The 18379-nt window shown below is 36.8% G+C and overlaps 1 protein-coding gene across 1 annotated transcript in view; it reads left to right on the top strand.

Moving 5' to 3' along the window:
• Positions 1 to 17144, top strand: part of kcna4 (potassium voltage-gated channel, shaker-related subfamily, member 4) — a 34751-nt gene extending 17607 nt beyond the window's left edge. The window contains exon 3 of the mRNA XM_079866902.1: positions 11773 to 17144. The gene's annotated coding sequence lies outside the window, so the exon portion shown is untranslated. The remainder of the gene's footprint in view (positions 1 to 11772) is intronic.
• Positions 17145 to 18379: the final 1235 nt, after the last annotated feature.

Below are 18379 nucleotides of genomic sequence, written 5' to 3'. Positions count from 1 at the left end.
GCTTGTGGAAGACCATCACAGGGGCCTACTGCAAATCTGTTTCATGATAACCAATCACCTGCCATGAGTTTTGTATTGAAATTGTTTTTGATTCTTCCTATTGAAAGTGCCAGATGTGTTTACAATAATTAAAACTACAAAAGAACAAAGTAATAACTCTAGATTAACCAACCCACAAATATGAAATGCACTAAATTAAATCATTGATGTATTAGAATGAATGTATTGTATTTTATCTTGATTGCTTGAATGCAGTCTCTGCCAAAATGTATCTGCAAACTTTACATATTTATTCAAATAAGTCTCCTTCCTTCTCCACTCTAGAGTTACAGACAGACAGACAGATGAGGCCTAGCAAGATGATTGACTTCCCCCTTGTTGTTCTGTGCACAAATGGAGGATGAGTTTTTCTTTCCTTTCCATTCTCCCACCCTCTACCAGCCTCTGTATAGCTATAAAGCTGTCTTAGTTTGGGGGGGGGGCGGAAATGTTAATGTTGCCATGGAAACCTGAGCTAAAATCTATTTTACGGTACTTGCACCAGAGTTAAGTGTGTGTATGTGAGGGAGAATGAGAGAGGAAGCCAGACTTGCTTTATTTATTTATTGTTCATTTTTGCTCAGTAACTAGATGATATGTGTTAGATGATGCTACATAGGCAGAGTTACTTTTCACTGTAGGAGTCAGTGAATGTTAGTAAAAGCATAAGCTTGATGAGCTTTTGATGTGGCTTGATTTGATTAAATAGTGGTATATTAATAAAAACATGAGAATATAAGTCTTGTTTTTTTGTTTAGTGCAATGGTGATAAAATATCAAATGGAAATTAAGCATGAATTTACATTTGAAAAAAAGAGAGTGCAACTCCTTGCATGGGAAAAGTTGGGTTGTGAGGCGGCAGAAGAGTGATATATTCTGTGTTCAAAACTAACTTCTTGCCATCTGCCAACACCTAGTGAATTTAGAAAACTATAGAATTATTTAATTATTAAATTACTGTATATTTGTGGCATACTAAAACAATAAAATTGTTTCAGCTTAAAACAAGTGATTGTGCTGCCTTAAAATTTTAAGTTTAGTCAACTCAAATATCCAAGTTGTCACTTAGTACAACTTCACATTTCACAAGTTGACTAAACTTTTAACATTTTAAGGCAGCATGAACACTTACTTTTTTTTTTTTACAGTGTACAGTGAAGGTGATCTTGTCACTCATGGAATCAAATATTGGCCAGTCTCTGTGTGAAATTCTGTCTCTCATAATAACAATTATATACCCGTGTTGGTGGCTTAAAGCAAGCAATGTCACAAATGTGTTACAACATGCAATTCTATGGAAAAGCTTAGCTGTTAGAAGATGTGCAGGATGCGACAGTCACTGTATGAGCTCATCTCTTTATGAGCAAACAGGATGTCTGTGTCCTGAAAGATCAGAGTTGGAGAACTGTGCATATATAAACACACACCAAGCATTATTTGATAGTCACTTTAGTAGAGAGCTTGTAGGTCTTACATTTGATTCACTCATGTCACTTATGTCAGGTACAAAAACGGCAAGGGAACTATATCATTATTGGCACTGAAAGTGCATTACATTATAGCTCATAATAAAGCTACCAGTCAAATGTTAATACTGTTAATACTATATATATATATATATATATATATATATATATATATATATATATATATATATATATATATATATATATAATTTTTTTTTTCTTTAATCTGACTTGAATTTACTTAACATTTGACTGGTATCTATATCTATATCTATATCTATATATATATATATATATATATATATATATATATATATATATATATATATATATATATATATATATATACACACAAAAGGTATGTTTACACAGAACTTTTTAATGAGCTGAAGGGACATAAATAATTTTGCAGAGTAATCACAATCGAGGGAAACAGTATCACATGCAGATTTGTTGTCATAAGAAAAATATAGGAAAAAAACATAATGGTTCTCATGGCAACAGCCAAGTTTAAGGCACAGAATGAAAAAGCTAGATTTCTAAACCCTTCTACCCACAGCAGTAATTCATTTTCTTCTATTTATTCACACACTCATTCCACAACATTAAAACATTTTCAGCACTGGCCACTGGGGGAGCTGTGCCCTCCGGCACTTTCTTAAACCCGCCTATATGACGCAGATCTTTCCCCCCTCCATCACTCACACTCCGTCTCTCTTGCTGTGTTTTCTCGCTCAGTTACCTGTATTGTTTATAGTGATTCCATATTCATTGCAGTGCGGTGACAAACGACTCGGCTCATGATATCTCTGCCACTCCCTCAGGCTATCCTGCATGCAACATGTGGAGCACTTAAGTGTTTTCCTGCTCCTTACTGCCTGAGAGAGGGCTGGATCCCCAAGCACAGCTCATCACGGCAGCTGCTGCCCTCTTTCCACGTAAAGTTTGACAAGTTTCTCCCTGTCGCTTAAATAATGCAAACTCTCTTGCTTCGGCTTAGCACAGTTAACCACAGTGACACTGTGTGTGTGTGATTTGTGACTGCTTTTTGTTCTGTATGTTTCTGTAAGAATTACACAATTGGCTGATTTGTGTACCAATACACTTTTAATTCTAATTCTAATTCTAACTGGTAATAAGAGGATTTTATCATAGAAACGTGTTAAAATCTCCAATTTGACGTCTTTCCTTATGGTTCAGTAATGCGTTAATATGGGTGCTCAAAAATGCAACCTATTTCACTTCTGTAATCAGAAACAGAATACTCGACAAAAAATAATGTAGGGTGAGATTTGATTTTGTTTTCCAGGAATTGATTGGACCATGAAAGGGGTGTTACAAATCAGAATGAAGCCCGGTAGTTGGAGTAAGGGGGATTTATTATATCAGCCTAAAGTGAAAGTCATTTTAGAGGTGGAGAATCTGAAGATAAATGATTATGAATAATTTCAAATATCTAAAATATTATTCATGTTAATCTACCCCTGTGCCATGCAATCGTTGTTTGCAAAGCCTGTAAGGAAATCATATATTTTATTAAATGACTCCTCTTCAGGTGAATGTGTAATAAGCTTATACTGTAACTGATGAGAACAAAACAGACAGTTAAATTTACAATTATTTGTTTGACAAATGATTCTCCGTAAAAGTGTCATGATCATGTCAGCCCTATTTAACAACTTAATTATTCACCTATTTTAAATGAGTTTCTACCTTTGACTTTTAGACACAGCTGGAGTCCTTTTTCCTTAAATCTTTATATTCTTGTTTAGTTCTTGTCACACAAAATTCGTTCTCTCTTTGGTGACATTGCACTTTACATCTTGCTTGTATCTCCCACCACCTACCTGCCCTGATTTCATTTAGATGAGGCTTGAAAAATGGCAGTAGACTGCTGTGCTCATTGTGAGCTTGTGAGGGAGATTTGTCTCACTCTAGAAATACTCGTATGCTTCAAATACCGTGTAGATGAAGCAGGCTTTATCTAAAGTGGATTGTCCAGACAGTAAAGCTAATGCTTGAGATTTTGAAGCAAGACATTTCATAAAATTGTGTTGACCTACTGTAAAAGTGACATTGCTGCTAGATAATTTAAAAGGCAGTCTACATCTATATTGATATAACCTTATAGAATAGCAGTTTTGTCTCTTTAATTCCTAAAATGATGTTCATTCTTTAAGGATTCTTCTCTTTCTTTCATAAGAAATGTGAAGATTCCTTTTATTTGTTTTACCGTTCTCTGTATATGCAGCTACATGTGATCCAACCACCGTTGCTTTATTCATTTTTATTAGCCTGACTGCTAATGTAAATGGCATCTTGAGCCCTGAGAGTATTCATTCATCTGTCACAAATTGCAATAACCAAACACGAAATGCATAACGCTATGCCTCAGTGGATACGACAGAACTGAGTATTCCTGCAACAGATAGTGTCAGGTAAAGCATTATTGATTCGTGCATACGTACGTGTGTTTATGTGCATGCTTGTGTGTGAGTGCGTGTATGTGAATTTGTGTTTGGAGGAGGCAGAGAAAGCATTTTAAGTCCAACAACTGTGCAGCTTAGACACTGACAGCTGAATCATAGGCTGCTAGGGCAGAAGGAGAAAAATCAATGGCTTTTAAATTCACTTTGTAAGGTAATATCAAAGGCTGTGACTGTTGAATCGCAAATAAGTACATGGCTGCTGTGTGCAGGTGTTATGCAGGGGCCTGATGAAGGGAATGAAGTGTTATGCAGAGGGTGTCTTCAGCAGGCATTGGGCAACAGCATGATGAAGATGCCTGACGCTGATAAAAAACTCTTTCAAGACCTCCCACTCACCTTCACTCAATGCTGAAAAATGTCTCTCAGATGCAACAGCTTGAAATCTCAAGCTGACAATCCATTAGCATACATTATTATTGTTTCATTGGTTTTGAATACCAATATGTTGCAATTGATGAATGATGGACAGTTGATGGACTCATTGTTGGTGCAAATTTTTAATATTTTTTAATTAAGTATTATTTATCATTGTTATTTTTTGTTTTAATTTATTATTAATATTATTATTAAATGGTATGCATTTGAGGCAGAACTATCTGTGTGTTTAAGAGGTGGACTTTTTAGCAAATCTGTTTTAGTACAGTCATTATTTTTTCAATTCCGTTAGGTGATGCTAGTGGTGCAGAAATTACACATTTCCCTTTTAAAGGCAGGTTTTGGACTGATTATGTATGGAAATGATTAAAGAAAGTTGGGTGTTGGCATTGTCTTTTCTGTTTGTGACATTCTGTTGTGTTCTGCAGTCTGTCTGCTTTTAACATCTACCAGCTTAATAACCAGCTCGTTGATAAAAAAAAAAAAAAAAAAAAACACACACACATCTAGCCGTTTGAGGTGGGCTGTATTTAAAGACTTGGCCTTGAAGTATTTAACCTTAAGTTCAAACCCCAATTTCACGTTCCATTAGCTATAATCACTTTGTGCTTGAGCAAGGCACTTAATGGGATAGTTCACCCAAAATTTATAATCGTGTCAATATCTCCACATTCATTTTTTATTTGAAACTGTATGAAGTCTTTTCAGTGAAACACAAAAGTATTTATTTAGCAAAATGTCCATTAGGTTCCAGAAATAAAATAAAAATAACCTGTACGACTTGCACCATGTTTTCATTATTCTAAGTCTTTTAAATCAATACAATAGCTTTTTTTGTGAGAGACAGGCCCTAAATTATGTTATTCACCAAAAGGCTCACATTTTGCAGCTTATGTACTGTATTTTAAATTGCTTTGGAAAGAAATCATGAAATGAATGATCATTAACATGTTTGTCAACAGGCACCTATAAATTACCAACATATTAGGGCAGCAGCAGTACAGGGCATATTCAATGTATAGCGGTCTGTGACATTGTGTTAGTCTTACATTGTACCACCACATGCTGGAAGGCCAGACGTGTTTCTCATGGCTGTACAGCGAGACATAATTGGCATTAGGCAGAGCCCGTCTGAGGCATTAGATCTGTCTTCCTCTAATAGGGATGAAGGTCATTGGCAGCATAAATCTAGCGCATGAAAAGAGATGAAAACGGGCACGGGATGACTGCTGAAATAATTTCTGTTTCAGATACGTCTGTGTGATTGATGAGGTTGAAAGCAAACAATAAATCTTCTCTCAGGTGAAGAGAAGCAGCAAGGCAGCTGGCACACTTGTGTCCCTCCTTTAGATCACTCACAATCCATTTATGCTCTGAATGATCAGACATATTGGCATTCGAATCTATCACAGATAGAGAGAGGTGTGAATCAAGAGCAGACACTCTTGGCTTCATGATCTCTGTCAGCATCTGCATGTTAATTGGTTAATGGATCGACTGGTAATGATTATAGTCCGAAAGAGACACTGTGTAATTGCTGTTTCATAGATCACTGATCACTTATATTGGTCTTCCTTACATACATGTTATGTAATCCTTATATGTACATCCTTATATACAATGTTACATTGACACCAAAGTCTAAGCGCAGCAGCACCACTCATGTTGACTCACAAAGCTCTGACCTATCCTGGATGAAGATCAGTTATATGATCACATGCGTTACATGGAAGTGTGTTTTATTCTTAGTTATTCTTTAGGCAAGAGAAAACTAGACTTAAAGTTCTGGACATACTATCGTTCAAAAGTTTGGGGTCAGGAAGATTTTTTTTTTGAGAGAGTGAGAGAGAGATTATTTTTTCAACAAAGGACACATATATTATAAGTGACAGTAAAGACTTTTACATTGTTAAAAAAGAACCATTTCAAATAAAAGCTGATTTTTGAACTTTCTATTCATCATAGAATCCTGACTCCCTCCCCCCACAGTTTTCACAAAAATATTGATCAGCACAACCATTATCAACATTGAAAATAAGAGCCCCAAATCAGCATATTAGAATGGATTCTGAATGATCATGTGACACTGAAGACTGCTGAAAATTCAGCTTTGCCATCAGAGGAATACATTATATTTTAAAACAATTAAAATAGAATTGTAATAAAAAATGTAATAATATTTCACAGTATTTCTATTTTACTGTATTTTTGAAAAACATTAAAATATCATATTGACCCCAAACTTCTGAATGGTTTTTGTATATAAAATATTATATATTTTCTGATATAGGTAAATGTACTTTTACATAAACTGAGGTGAATGCAAACCACATACCAGGTTACATTAATGCATACTAAATGAAAACAGCTTAATTGTGTCTTCAAGTTTCTTATTCAGGTATTTGAAGTCGAGTCCGATGCCAAGAGAGAATGCTGAATTAACTGAAGCTTGATGATTTAATTGAAACATCATTTTAGGAATTAGTCAGAGAGTGACGTCCTTATTTGGACATGCAACTCTCAAGTGTTTATGTAAATTTCATGCACACATCTGTTTGTACATTTTAACGTTTTGTTGCTAGAGGGAGAGTGTACAATTAAATCTGTTAGACTTTATCCATTTTTACTATTTCCCCTAATTTAAATCTATTAATAAACACTGCCTCAGAGCAACACCACTGACAAGCCTTTTTTCACGTCATTCTGAACATTGCCCTTTTTAGTCACCATTCTGTTACAATAATGTGTTTGTTAACACTGCCAGAAGCATCAGCTAAAAATGGAGTTTAATAACCCTGTACGAACTAAAACGTCCGTACACTGTCGCAAAATTGGTTGCTCGTCCACTGGGGGAATGCAATGCACTATTTAGTTTTCTTGAAATGATGTTGCTGTTAGTAGGGTATACTGGTAAAAAACCTTTAACAACAGCTATGTACAGTATATACTCACTTTGATTTGTGCTTTAGTGTGGAAGAGACACAATAGATATAGTTGTGTTTGTGGTCCTTAATCTCATTGAACTTTTTAATAATTTATTTCCATTGTCTGAGTTTCTTTTTTTTAAACAAAATTTAGTCACACTTTAGTTTAGGGTCCAGTTCTAACTTCTTACTATTAACTATGACTTTTATATGCCTCAATAAATCCTAATTATTGCTTATGAATAGTTAGTAAGGTAGTTGTTAAGTTTAGGTATTGGGTAGGATTAGGGTTGTAGAATATGGTCATGCAGAATAAAACGTGATGCTTTTTATGCATTAATATGTGCTGCTTTATAAGTACTAATAAACAGCCAATATCCTAGTAATATGCATGCTAATAAGCAACTAGTTAATAGCAAGAATTGAACCCTAAACTATAGTGTTACCCTACATTTTTGTTCTTCCCAATTTCAAGTCAGGTGTTTGCCTGACATGACAAGTGTATGTGCGTTCCAGTCTTATTTCTACCCTGGACACTTAATATTCAAGGTCACACTTCACTGTGCAACTAAATTAGTGAAGGGTTTTTAAAAGCTTAATACAAAGTATTGTGTCACATTACAGGTAGTACAGCGTATATTTAGTGTACAAGTTTATCTACATGTGTCGTATTTTAGCTCTCCAATTATTAATCCACTTCATCCAAGTTTATAGAATTAGAGATGTTTGTGATGGATGAATCAAGAAAACGATCTCTAATTGTAAATGATTTGCTGTCAAACTCAAGGCTGTCTGTAGACACAATGAAACTTCCTCTGATTAAAATTCAATAATTGCTCGACAGGGCATAGCACCTCACGTTGCCGTCTTCATTGTCTCACAGAGACCCCTGATGTAACCCTGATCGATTCTCATTCTTATGTTCTTGATCAGAGGCATTCCGTACAGAGAGAGGCATTCTGTCTAGATGCCTTAGTCGTATGTGGTTGTGTTTGTGCCTTGTTTTGAGGGGGGCGGAGGACGTCTTTGCTTTAATGATGTTCCATAGCCCCCGCCACAGTGAGCGGGATGCCGCTAATTCGCACTGACGGTCTGTCATAGAGTCAGATGACTCAGAGGCACATCAGGCACATGTGCCTCCATTGTGCACACCCCCACCCCCACCCCCCAATAAATCAGAATGCCAAGGGTTTCAGTGCTACACTTTGTCACATACTTACTACATGCTCTGCCTGCTACAGGGATGGCAGCCAAGAGGGAAAGAGGGATAAGAAGAGAGAGAGTCAGAGAGAACGAAATAGAAAAACAACAGCAGCTATGTAGGCATTCAGGCAAGCCAAAGAGCGATGTATTGCTCATTGCTCAGGATAGATCTGCAGTAAATGATGTGAATTTCTGCTGTGGACATTTTGTTTTTGATTTAATGTGTATGATGGTCATATCAGGAATTGAGTTTTTTTTTTTTTTTTTTTATATATATATATATATATATATATATATATATATATATATATATATATAGAAAAACCTACAGGTTCTCTTGTGTTAATTTTTTGTTATTTTTGTTATGGCCGGATTTATATTTATAATATAGGCTACTGTATGTAGGCTTAGTAGTATAACACAAGCAAGATTGCTGTTGTTTCTGAGTATCATAATAGTTGTGTTGATATTGGCTGTGTTGACGTTCAGACCAACAGCACAGTTGTGAGTGTGATCTAGCTTTTGTAGGCTGCAGCAGTTCAATAACCCCCCCCCCCCCCCCATTTTTTTTTGAGTAACTTAATTTTATAGACAGAATATTATCAGTTACTTTGTATATTTTTGTTTTGCCCACAAAAGCCACTGTAAAATTAATCATGCAACAGTTTTGTGGCGTTTCATTCACATCTGAAATCGCATACTCTTATGAGTAGGTTCTTATATGAAAAAGTACTTTGCGAGCGCTAAAAAAGTCAGGACGTAGTACATTCGCCATGTTGTCATTATCATTTGACCTACCAGTGTCAGTTACATTGCATTGCTGCCATACACAAATCCTTTTTTGTGGCCTCATGGGACAGTGAAGTGTCCATCGAAATGCACACTTCAGATTCTCTCTCTCCGAAAGTATAGGTCATTGGGGTACTTTTTGCCTACTCTTTTATCAGTACTGTAAATTCTGACAGACTTCTTTTGTCACATGCAGTTTTTTTCGCCTACGAGAAAAATGCGATTTCAGATGCAGCCAGTCACTTGATTCATTCTTGAACGAATCAGTGATTTTGAACAGTTGGTCAATGAATGATTCTTCACTTGTCGCCACCTACTGGCATATTGATGAAATCGGCAGATAGAAAACATAAAGAAGAAATAAATAGGAAAAACTGAAAAATCCCCATCACTAATACACAGGCTGAGTGTAACAAACAATGTAAAGTCACAGTTCTGTTGGACTGTATATCAACACTCTTGGAACGCTGCTTATTCTATCAAATTGGTGGAGAACAAGTGTGTAAATAATTATGAAATAAATAATTATTTAATTTTGTATACAAAAAAGAAGAGTGTGTATATGAAATATCATTATTGTTAAAATGACTAATTTTGATTATTATCCTGAAACTAAAAGTATGTGTTCTCTCCTCGTTGATCCCAGCTGTACTGTAAATCTGAGCAGTGCTGCTTCAACCTCGCCAGAGTTCATGGGATTTGTGGTTGTTGTTGGATCCCTGTTCACAGCACACACAAAAAGTCTGTGCAGGAGAGCTAAAATTAGCTACGGAATGAAATTTCCTCTCAGAAAAAGGAAAATTGGACTCAATTACTGGACAATTCCTTATTCAGTCATGTTTTGACCTCTCCTGTGCCAGGAAAATATGAACGTCATTTAGTAGAGAGAGGAAAAAGAGGAGAGTATGCAAAGAGAGGGAGAGGGAGAGGGAGAATATATTTGTTAGTCAGGGGCTCTGAGGGTACGCTTGTTTCCAGTGGCACAAATCAACTCAAAATATTACGCTTTGATTAGACCATATGCTTGGCTGTTTTTATACGTTTGACTTCTCAGCATAGAAATAGATCTCACACATTTGATGGCTTGCCAGCCCAACAGTGTGCCAGTGTTTATTTATTACTTTAATGTTTATTAAGAATTCAGATGTAAGAGGAGAATTAGAAAAAACAAACAGGCATTTCAAGTAGCTTAGACTTCCTAGTTGAAGTTTGCCATAATAAATAAAGCAATCATGCACAATTACAGCATTTACAGTATCTACTCAACTACACAACTACACAAAACTCTAATTATATTCAGTTCTTTTATAGATTTAAATTCTATATAGATAATTAAAACGATTAAAACACTTACAAAGGCTGCATTTATTAAATACAGTGAAAACAGAAATATTAAGACATTTTATTACAATTTAAAATATTACAATTTACAATTTAAAATAACTGTTTTCTATTAATATATTTTAAAATGTAAGTGATGGCAAAGCTGAATTTTCAGCATCATTACTCCAGTCTTCAGGGTCACCTGATCCTTCAGAAATCATTCTAATATGCTGATTTGGTGCTTAAGAAACATTTCTTATTATTATCAATGTTGAAGTTTAAAAGAACAGCATTTATTTGAAACAAAAATACATTATTTTTGTTACATTATAATTATCTTTACACATAATTGGACAACAATTGGCTGTCATTCTGCCTAACATCTCCTTTATAGTGTTATAGATTTATAACATACTTTCATTTTCAGTGTTTTTCCATTTATATATGTTTATAATGTGCACAAGTTTGCTTTTGTGTCGAGCAGAATATGCATGGTATTACCTAAGGCGAATATCCAACAGCATGTTTGTGTCCTTGAAGGGCACTGCTGGAAGGGGACACTACTGGGTTGTTCCAAAAATAAAATGCTGTTCTTTTGAACTTTCTGTTGATCAACGAATCCTGAAAAAAAAATATTAAGCAGTTTATTTTCAACTTTTTTTTAACATTGATAAGAATAAACATGTTTCTTGAGCACCAATTCAGCATATTGATTTCTGAAGGATCATGTGACTGCACTGAAGAATGGAGTAATGATGCTGAAAATTCAGCTTTGCCGTCACAGGAATAAAATACTGGTACATTTTTGGCTCACTGGCTCACTTCAAGTGCCCTTTGGATTGAGTTGGGCACTTTTGAATTAATTCACCTTTAATCTCATTAGCTTGTTGTTATTGTTGTTGTTGAGCAATGGTAAAGAACTGTATGTTCTTTATAGGTGAAGGTTGTCTGGGTTAATGTGCCAGACAGGACAATTTTCTGTGTGTCACTTGACAGTGCTCTAACTTGTCACTGTAAATACTGACTCCGTAATGACGCTGAGGAAACTCTTACTTTAATTGGCTTCTCTGCCAGGTGAAGGACCTAGAACAAAACATGATAGTTGACCATTTAAATGGTAAAAGTCAGTAATCAAAAACTTTTGTTGTTTCCTTTCTGTTGCAGTGTTGTGAGTCTTGTCTATGAGAGACTTTTCCATCAGCCTTTGGACTCCTAAAGAGGGGAACAGCCATGACTGACAGTCACTAGACAGCAAGTGGACAGGATGGACCCGTTGACACAGGTGTCACTGAAGCCACTGCTGGACATCAGATAGACACTGGACATCAGACACTGCAGCATTAAGACAGGAAGTCCATCATCAAGCCAGGTGTCAAACTGTTTAAGATCCGCCCCAATAAATGCCTTAAAGACACAGTACACTACATCTACACTACATGTAGAGGAACCTGCAGCAGGAGACTTCTATATAAAAAAGCTTGACATGTTTTCATTTTTCTTTTTATGAGTGGATCAGTGTCTTGCAAGAACAGATGTGAATATTTTCTTATAATAGAGAAATATTTGTTTGGGTGTAATACTGCCACTTGTTTTTTTTTATTTTTTTTTTATTTTTTTTGTGGTAGGCCTGGTGAAAGCTGTTAAATATAAGTGAAGGGAAAGTCTACTGTCTGTCTGTGGCAGCCTCTTCCATCTAGTTTTATCTCTTTTCATTTCCTAAACCAAAAGACTGCCAGCTGAAATGGAGAAATTCAGCGGCAGTGCTCAATGATGTCAGTCTGGACGGGTCACAAATTTACAGTATGAATGCAGGGTCAAATCACATTCCCCTCAGCACCAGACTCATTGCTTTTGCTCAAATTTTCAATGATCAAGAACAGTCTGCTTTTAGGTTAGAGTGTCTGTGTCTGTGTCATCAAAACCCTAAATGTTTTTAAAGGGATAGTTGGCCCAAAGATCCTGGAAATGCTGTTGTGATTTACTTACCCATATCATGTTATTCTAAACCTGTATGACTTTATTTTTTCTGCAAAATACCATAGTGTTTTTTTATCCATACAATGCAAGTCAATAGCTACGTTTACATGCACCCAAATAATCTATTTGCAGAACATGATTTCACCAAGTACAACATGTTCCTGGATCAACATCTTTGTTGATCCTGGAACAACATTCCAATCAACAAATCAGATTTGAGGGATAAGTTCACAGTTTATTTCAAGCTTAGGCTTACAACCAGGGTGAGGTGCTTCTACATCAGTGTTATTCACCTGTCATTTCCCTCTGATTTTAGGGATAACTTATGGGTAGGGGTTAGGTTTAAGGGTAAGGATATGGTTAGGATAACATTTTTTCCAGAATATGTTGATCCAGGAGCACGTCTAACTCGGAAAAATCAGGACATGCAGTCTATTTATAGTCAGATTGAAGGCTCAGTCAGACTAAAACAAGTACATGTAAACATCTCTATTGATTTAAATTTCGATCAGATTGAATGGGATGGTGTAGACCTGAAGTAATTTGATTAACAGGAAAAAATGACTCATGGAAACGCTTGAATCCAACTATTTTCTCAATCGGATTCATAAATACCTTGCACATATGCGCAGTGCTGTCATATGTGCTATTTGCCTTTTACATCTTACGAACGTGCTTATGTTTAATTCTCACGTCTTACGAACTGGACAGTGGAGGAGACTATATTTACTAAACATTTGCTAAAAAAGCTCTTGTGACATACATGTCAGCTTTCTTTTTTAGCTATATCATGAAGGCAAAAACTACCTTTATACTCACGTAGCTCCAGTGATGTTATCGCAGTGGCTTTTGCTACTTAAAGGGATAGTTCACCCAAAAATGAAAATTCTGTCATCAGTTACTCACCCTCAAGTTGTTCCAAACCTGTATGAATTTCTTTCTTCTGCTGAATAAAAAAGAAGATATTTTGAAGAATGTTGGTAACCAAACAGTTGATAGTCTATGAAATACTATGAAGGTCTTTGGGGCCCATCCACTGTTTAGTTACCGACATTCTTCAAAATATCTTCTTTTGTATTCAGCAGAAGAAAGAAATTCATACAGGTTTGGAACAACTTCAGGGTCTATCCCTTTATCCCCGAATATGTCAATTGGATTGCAATGTTTAAGGTTCATATAAACAAAACATTCAGAATCTGAAATTTGAATGACGAAAATAAGTGCATGTAAACATACCTAATGTGGTCCACTGTTGTTTTGGACCCCACTAACTTTCATTGTATGAACAGAAACATTCTTTAAAATACCTTTTTTTGTGTTTTGCAGAAGAAAGAAAGTCATAAAGGTTTGGAACGACATAAGGGTGAGTAAATCGTTTTTGGGTGAACTGTCCCTTTCACACCCAGTGGAGTAAAACAGTAATCAGTAATAGTTATCTGAATAATAGACCTATATGTTTGGTGGCCTTCATGGTCTCCAAGGTGCAGATAAATGATGAAGGTTGAATTGTGGGTGCCATCAGGTTTGGTGGACAGCTGGTTATTCATTTGAGATGGTGCATTACTGGACTGATGCCCAGAGCTCAGATGGTGAGCTGAGTCTGCATCCTCTTTAAATATCAGCGATGACCCACTACAGAGTTTGGCTAATAATTCTTGCCCATCCGTTTATCGCAACAGGAATATAACACTGCTCTGCTGTTGTGGACTTGGAATTTTGGTATTGCAGTTCAATTCGCCTCTTTGCAATACCCACTATAAATAGTGCCCTCAAACAGAAGACTGCAAATTACAGTGCCACACATCGACAGCAAGACAATAAAGCCACATATAAACAGATCTGCAAGTCATATTCCAGGTTACACTCCCTCTCTCTCGGTTGGGAGACACAGCAACAGAAAGAGACGATACTCTCTCTCTGAAATGACTGCCCCACAATCCTCCCTGTCTCTGTCTCTCTTTTCATCTCCCACTCCTTTTTTGTTCTTTGTCTTTTGCTCTCCTTTCCTGCCTATCTGACATGCAACCAAGCATGCAGACTTATGCACACAGTTGTCTTCTCTTTCTCTGTCCCTCTCTATCTTTGTCTGTCTGTCTTTCCTGTCGGAACTACTCTGAATAGGCGACGTGTCAATTTTAGGATAAAAGTGGTCTGATCTTTTAGAATTACAACACAAACTATTTCTAGAATGAACCAGCTGCTTCGTTGTCATGGAAATACATCCAAGTAATCTGTATGCAAAGTTATATGGAAGTGTACTATCTATTTTTTTAAATCTAGCCTTGAATATTATATAACCAAAGTCGAACCCTGAAAATCTATGTTCTATGTTCGGACCTCTTTTTATTTCTTGAAGAGATTTAGTCCTAGTACAAATAGATGCACATGAAACACGACGTATGTACATAAGCAGATGTCTATTTTATTGTGTCCTCAAGGTCACGTGTCAGATCTACTTTTTGACTGTTAGCCTTCTCGAGTCCCAGGCCCTATTTTTCTCGTTCTCTTAATTCTTAATGGTTTTGTGCACCTTGTGGAAGCAGATCCTGCTGGTTGCAGACTCTCTCTCCTCAGCTCTCTCTCTCTTTTTCGCGTGTGTGTTAGTTAATTGACTGGACTCTCTAGCAGAGGACCACTTGCTGAGTGCTTTTCATAAACTGAAGCCGAGATCATCAGGTGGATCAGCGCCATGAAGCAACTAAACATGGAGCGTTGCGTCACGTCACATGTTGTAGATCTGCATGTGACTTTAATATGTAAATATGTGTTAGTGCTATTATGATGTCACCACGACACGTGCTCGATGCAGTGGATCGGAATGGTTTTACACTTCAGAACAAACGAATTCCTTAACATCCGCACGGCTAAGATGCGCACGGCTCTTTCATTACACACTGAGTCAACAGCCAAGAATTACCAGCCAACCGTGAGACTATGTTACCATGGAGATGCTCTGCCAGTGCTGACTGGTCAGCTGGCTTTGGAGGAAAAGGAAGCTTTTCCTTGTGAAAGAAGCAGAATTATGAGTTAGACCATATCAGCACATCCTCTCATTGAGTTGATCGATTATTTTGTTCATATTCAACTTGCTGCGATTAAACGGTGGCTGATTTACCGATTTACACAGGAATGTGTAATGCAATGGAGAGATATCTAAAAGCTCAATTATTTGTTCCACACACACACACGATATTACCAGTATGAATTTTGTTCGACTATTAGGGTTGCACTGACAATAAAATTTTACGTCATGGCTGATAGATGATATTAAGATTATATGCTATTTGGTTTGAATACATTTTGAAATAAAACTAAAATAAATAGTTTTTAGCTGGTACAAGTGAATTTAGGCTATACAACATTATAATGTAAAGGAGATGAGATTGCTCAAGATGACATTGAACAGTGTTATTGAATTAGTATTTTAAAGTTAAATGATCTAAATGTAAAGGCGGAAATGAGCATGCACAAAATTATATTCAGTATCGACTGACATCTACAATATATACAAAGTAAAAAAATCTCTAATATTGACTATCACTATTTGATTTCCAGCTACTGTGTGAGAGATACTGAGTCAAATTGAAGAGAATCTTTAGAAAATATAGCAATCATAGAAAGAGAACTTTAGTACACCAATGTGATATTTGATGTAACGTATGAACAATAAAAAAATCTGTTGTGGCTTTCATTACAGCATGAAATATATTGTACTTTGTGTACAAGTGACTGTCTGCTCATTGTTAAAGGACTTCAGTGAGCTTAGATATATATTTCAGAATCATGATTAAGCATTTTTTCACTTTTGTAAAGTGTCGTAATGGACAGAGTTACCAGTGTAACGCTTGGCTGCTCACACAGTAATGAAACCGCAGGAGAACACTGCTGACTGAAAAAGATCTCTTTCAATTACCAGATCAACTTACTTCTGGTGTCCATCATACAGCACTGTATACAGCTAAGTCACTAACCAAACACAGGCAATCGCACGCCAAAAATATGAATCTAATATCGGATCATTTTGGTAATCACAGGTGTATTTCCGCTCTGATGAGAGGTGTGTTGGGTCAGCTTTTGTGCCCCCTAACAAGCATGCAGAGGGAGATGCGCTCGGTGAATCTGTGTTCGTTCGATGAACAATCCGGACGGCAGGAAAGTGTATAGAATCCCCCCCCCCACCCCCTCCCCTCGCTCAAAGAAGTAAATAAATAATCAGATGTTCCTCTATTCATGTGAGTTTTGGATGGGCTTGCCATTTCTTTCTGCATGATGCTTTGGTTTTAAAAACTTGCATCCTGATTGACGATGTATTTGTGTTATTTATTTATTACTTTTTTCTTTTCTTTTTTTTTTTTTGTATATCGGAGACCCTGTATCATTTCTTTCTTTCTTTCTGGTCCTTTTTTTGTGGGGGTTAATTCATCAATCTTCTGGATTTTTTCTACATGCATATCATTTTGTAGGCAGCAATATGAGATGTGATGGAAATGAAATTATGTGCAATGTTGAAAATTAAAAAAAACAAAACATAATATATTAAATAAAAACGAAGAAGGTCATTTTTTATCTCTCTTCTGTGTGTGCATTTTTGAATGAATCTTCATTATATTAGCACTCATCCTGCTCCACTTCTGAGATTGTGTGTGTATGCGACAGTCGATATAGTCGACAATCTTACAAGTCTCGCCATGTGTTTGTGCCGTCTCCAACTATGGCCTGTGACCGAGGACAAAGAGTTTTGCCATTAAGGGACATTTTCTGATGCAAGGGCCCATGGACTTGTTTTTGACACCTGATCCTCCAGTCACTCATGTACGGCAGCGTTTAAATATTTAACATGGAAGCTGCATGGAGTAATTACTTGACTCTTGGATTTGCTCCAGACGCAGTAGCTGAACTCCCACTGAAGACAATGTGCCTGAACTCACACCCTGCAAGCAAAATAGCACTGCGCCGCGCTCCATCTAGGGTCACACGCATACGCTCAAATGCAGCGATGTAAACACAATAACACTTGAATGTTGATGTGGTCCTTCCCCTTTTACGCACATTCACTTGTCCACACCAGTGCACCAAAAATAAATGAGGTGTTAATTAGTCCCAGTCTTATCTCCTGCCATTGTCTGACTTCAGGGAAAAGTCACCAGTGGCTAGAAGACGAGAGTCAACAGGTACTAGGGTACAGGTGACCTTTCTACTTTAATTATAGATTGTCCCACTCTCTGTGGGCTTCTTTATTTACTGTAAACTGCAGAAGCTGACATGGAAAGAGACAGATTTGTCTTTGTGTGTTTGCATTCCGCCTTGAAGGTCAGTGCCTGTGGACTCTGGGCTACGGATGCAGGGTGTAAATCAGCGCTGGGGTACTGATATTTATAGACTAGCGCCCATCAATGTTGTCTTTAAAACGGGGGTGAACTTGCCAGAGGACCCGGAACAATCTGTGAAGTCTACCCGTCTTTGCTTCCACTCCAGCTTGCTTCGTCACACTTACGTAACATTTCTGACGTGGAATGTCAGCTGTCACATTCGCATTAGCTGTGTCCGAACATGTTTGTTACCATTGGCTGGAACAATCAGGGTGCATACGCTCATTTATGTAGACTGGCTCGCCAATGTGCTAGTCGTGTTTGGTCTGAGGAGCACGATACTATATGCATCACCCTCATGCAAGGTCATTGAATGAAACAGGCCATGAGTAGTATTATATTTAGTTTGGAGTCAGTCTTGCTGGCTTTGAGTTGGAGCTTGTGGCTGTCTTCCAGGAATTGGCCACATCACTCAAAGGTGTAAC

The sequence above is a fragment of the Squalius cephalus genome (genome assembly GCF_949319135.1).
Source record: "Squalius cephalus genome assembly, chromosome: 3".
Classification (NCBI taxonomy): Eukaryota; Metazoa; Chordata; class Actinopteri; order Cypriniformes; family Leuciscidae; genus Squalius; species Squalius cephalus.
Note: the sequence above shows the minus strand (reverse complement) of the source record. Positions and strands in the feature narration are given on the sequence as shown.